Below are 4,231 nucleotides of genomic sequence, written 5' to 3'. Positions count from 1 at the left end.
ATTTGGGAGACTGCAATCAATTCAGTGAGAAAGTGTGGGAAAACCTCATTGCCAACTCTCCTCCCTGCTTGCTGGGCTCTTTCCTAGTCCATGTAGGGCCATGCCCATGGTGCCAAGTTACGCAGTAATTGTAAAGGCAGCTAAATAAAGGTTTAGGTTGAGAGCTGACTTTGTACTGATGGTGTTTTGAGGAAGGGCTACAACATGGGGCTTGGAATGCATTTCTAGCTGTTGTGGAACAGTGGGTGGTAAGCCTTCTCCACTCTCTGAGATCTTGTTTGCCTGGTGGTCTGGGAGCATGGCTTAAGCTCTTGCCTTACTGGAAAGGGGTTGGGCTCCCATCTGATGCTGTAGTGCTCACCTGTCTCTTCTTCTTCAGTTTTGTGCCTAAATCAGACATGCTGAAGCAGCCTGGACAGACACCTTAGAGCTTACTGAGGTGCTTTCTACTGCAGGTTATTAAAGAAGTTGTTGCCACAAAGCAAAACCCAACTCGAGAGGGTCAGAGGGAGGTGTTCAATAGTCAGCCCGTGACAGAGTGCCAAAAGAGGTCAAGAGGGACCAGTCTGCTCAAGATCCATGAGAGCTGAGTGAACCTCCCTCCTGCAGAGTACCATGGTGTTCTGCAGGTTCTGCCCCACAGTCTGCTCCTCTCCACAAAGGGAAAACGAGGCACAGATGACCAAGGCTGTCATGAGAGCACTGGTAAGAGCTGGGCTGGAGATGCCGTTTGCTGTGCATAACAACAGCCACACTGAGCCTAGAAACACATGAAAAACACTGCAGAGTCCTCTGTGCCAGTACATGGTGCTCTTTATTTTAACAGCCTGTTTATATATACATACAGAGATTTTTCTTCTGCTCAGGCCTTGTAACCAAACCAAATGTCTTAATGAACACGAGGAGAAAGCAAGCAGCTGGGGGAAGGCATAAAAGTGCACAAACCCAGCAAAGTCCCAGGGAAATCATTGCAACTTTATTAAAAGTAGTTTCAAAAGTGAGTTGTAGCCCCTGGAATCGGGCTGCAGTAAGAGTTGTGCTGCTTCCCCTCTGTGCTCTGAAGCAATGCCTGTTCCCTGTCGCTGCTGTGGTCTTGTATAGCCCCAAAATCGTTCCTACGGTTCGTGGTGAGCTCTGCTGGATTGTCACCAGGAGCATAAGAGCTCTGCTCCCCACCTCCTGCTAATGAAGGTTTGGCAGATCAGCATTTAGGAAGTCAAGATGCTCTGGGAGAGGTGGTATCATTTACTGGCCTGATTGGTAAAACTGGGGAGAGCAGATCATGTTTTAGGGCCCGAGTCCTTCTGCAGGTGCAGAGAGCTTTTAGGCAAGTTTCCAAACCACTCTTGGAGATCTGAGACTGTATTTTTTTGCAGGCAGAGATACTCTGAATGCCTCAGAGCAGAGTCTGGGCAACAGCTCTCCATTCTCAATCCACAGAGGCTCTCAGTTCTCTGACCACCCAACGCCTCACAGTGACTTTCAAAGGAACTGGTAGGCTTGCAATGACAAGAGCAGGGTGTGACTGTACAGGATACTGAGTGAGCTGTCAAGTCTTTACTGACTCTAAAGAAGAACTTTCTACTTGCACAGCCTTGCAGATCTCTGGTTTGAGGCTGTGCACTTGCTCTTCCCTGAAGTAAGAGCTGTCAGAGACCAGAAGTTCTCTAATGCTACCTTTTTCTACAGCACTGTGAATATATTCTTAGCTGAGGTCAAGCTCTCTTTCTGTCTTTTAGCTGGGTGGAGGTGAGCAGATGCTAACCACCACCACCAGAGTCGGGGTGATTGTAGCACAGAGGTGGTGTATACTTCTGGCAGAAAAGTTCTCCAAAGGGTTTATCAGTTCAGCACAGTGTTTGTATGAACTCTGCAGAGTGCCTAGCAGATTTGGATGCCTTTGAAAAGTAGAGGAAGATGACGCCAGCCATGTGCAGGGACTTCCAACCCCTGCTGTTAAACCAGTTTCGTAAGGGCCTCTTAACCAGCACTTCATTAAAACTTTCCCATTGGCCTCAAAGTCAATGTTAACCTTGGCCCCGATGCAGAGAATATTGACTTTCAGGGTCAATAAATCTTAATATGGATCAAATTGGAAGTCATGTTTGCTTACTTTGTAACTCCTTTCCAATGCAATTACTCTTTGCACAAAGCAAGGACGTTCTGCACATATTTCTTCTCGGCCCTTCCGAGGCACATTGCTCTTCCACGAAGAGGAAGCTTCCAAGACTCAGCTTTCTCTTCCCAAGGCTTTTGTCACAGCTGCTTTGATTTTGGTGTTATTTATCTCAAAAAGGTTCAGGTTTGTGTTGTTGGGTTTTTTTTCTTCCCCCCTGCCTCAGTTCTAGCACAGATCCGTGTCAAACGACTGCCTCCTCCGGTCATATCGCCACCTCCTGAGCCCAGACGCCGCATGCGGTGCCGTGGGATGACGGAGCCACATGAAAGCTTTTCAGATGTCCAGGATGCCTATTACACAGTCATTTTCTGTGCTGGGCAGTAATACAAAGACTTTTTCCAGCACTGTGCACTTTTGGCTTTGTTTATATCAGCCAATACCTACAGAATTTTAATGAGCCTACAGCGCGTTGCCTACAGAAGTGGTACATGGCAGGACGTGGAGCTGCTCCCATAATGAGGCATACACAGCGCCTGGGGCTGCGCAGGCAAGGAGCCAAAGGATGTTATTATTGCCCTTATAAATGGCTTTCAAAATAAATAAGATACAGAATGTTTCACTTTGTAGGGGAAAAAAAAAAGAAAAGGAAGATTTGTGCTCTGAATGCTGACCTGTGATGGGGGTGGGAGCAGGAAGGAGGAGAAAGAAGGGTGGCTTTAGCTGCAGCTCAACCCATGGCCTTGTGATTAGAGTCAGTTCCGCTGCGCACATCTGTGAACTCAGTGTACATATGTTGCTGGAGCTACACCCAGGCCCAGATGCCTCCAAGATATAAAGGAAGATTGAGGACTACCTACTGCAGTAGATGAAGTTGACACGGGGAAGATCCTGAACGCCTTTTGTCCTGCTAGCCTTGCGAGCCCATCCTGCACCAGGCTCTGTCATTTCCTTCCCCAGGCACAGACTGGCACAGGGAAAGTGCTGCTCTTAGTCCAGAAAGACACTGGCAGCTACTGAAAGTTACTGGAAGAGGCTGCCCAGAGAGGCTGTGGAGTCTCCTTTTCTGGACACATTCAAAACCCACCTGGACTTGTTCCTGTGTGGCCTATACTAGGTGATCCTGCTCAGGCACAGGGGCTGGGCTAGATGATCTTTCAAGGTCTGTTCCAACCCCCAGTGCTCCATGATTCTATGAAGGTCTGAACATGCTGCAGCTGCTGCTGTCCTGAGTGTCTGTTTGAGCTACATTCATGCTTTGAGGATCCTGTATCGGGTTCATGTCCTCTGCTGCCTAACTGCAATGCTCTGAAGGATGGAAATTGGCTGGAGATATGCCCACATTTACCAGTATCTCCCAGTCCATGTTTGCAGCTGCTGAATACAAGTTGTGATGGAAGGCTGCCCAGTGCATGGGCTGCACCATGGCTCTCAAGGTTGGTTCTACCAAAAGATATGTAGCTAGCTCTGTGGCTTAGCCTTTAAGGGGCAGACCACTTGGAGAGCAAGGCTTGTCCAGAGACAAATTCCAGGAACAGCTCTCAGGCCAATGTTGGTCATGGAAAGAAAGTCCAAGAGGTGGTGTAATGGCTGCAGGAAAACTGTTGAGCAAGTTGATGAGAAGCTGAGGGAGCTGGGGGTGCACAGCCTGCAGAAGAGGAGGCTCAGGGCAGAGCTCATTGCTATCTACAACTACCTGAAAGGAGACTGTAGCCAGGTGGGGTTGGGCTCGTCTGCCAGGCAAGCAGCAACAGAACAAGGGGACAGAGTCTCAAGCTGTGCCAGGGCAGGTCCAGGCTGGATGTTGTTAGGAAGTAGTTGTCAGAGAGAGTGATTGGCATTGGAATGGGCTGCCCAGGGAGGTGGTGGAGTCTCTGTCCCTGAAGGTGTTGAAGCCAATCCTGGCTGGGGCACTTAGTGCCATGGTCTGGTTGGTTGGGCAGGGCTGGGTGCTAGGTTGGGCTGGCTGAGCTTGGAGCTCTCTTCCAACCTGCTTGATTCTTTGATTCTATAAGGTCTTTCCTTCAATGTGCCAATAGGCCAGAACTTGTGGGAATAGACATCCTAAAAAGTGCCCCATGGCCACCTTTGGGCAGAAGCTGCCCCCCAGGTTCG

At 49.1% G+C, this 4,231-nt stretch overlaps 1 long non-coding RNA gene across 1 annotated transcript; it reads left to right on the top strand.

Annotated features, from left to right (window-relative positions):
* Positions 1-459: 459 nt before the first annotated feature.
* LOC135180238 (uncharacterized) lies at positions 460-2,098 on the top strand. The gene is made up of 2 exons (XR_010304342.1): positions 460-705; positions 1,377-2,098. It is a non-coding gene; the product is annotated as an uncharacterized LOC135180238 (long non-coding RNA).
* Positions 2,099-4,231: the final 2,133 nt, after the last annotated feature.

Source organism: Pogoniulus pusillus, chromosome 1 (assembly GCF_015220805.1).
Source record: "Pogoniulus pusillus isolate bPogPus1 chromosome 1, bPogPus1.pri, whole genome shotgun sequence".
Taxonomy (NCBI): Eukaryota; Metazoa; Chordata; class Aves; order Piciformes; family Lybiidae; genus Pogoniulus; species Pogoniulus pusillus.
Note: the sequence above shows the minus strand (reverse complement) of the source record. Positions and strands in the feature narration are given on the sequence as shown.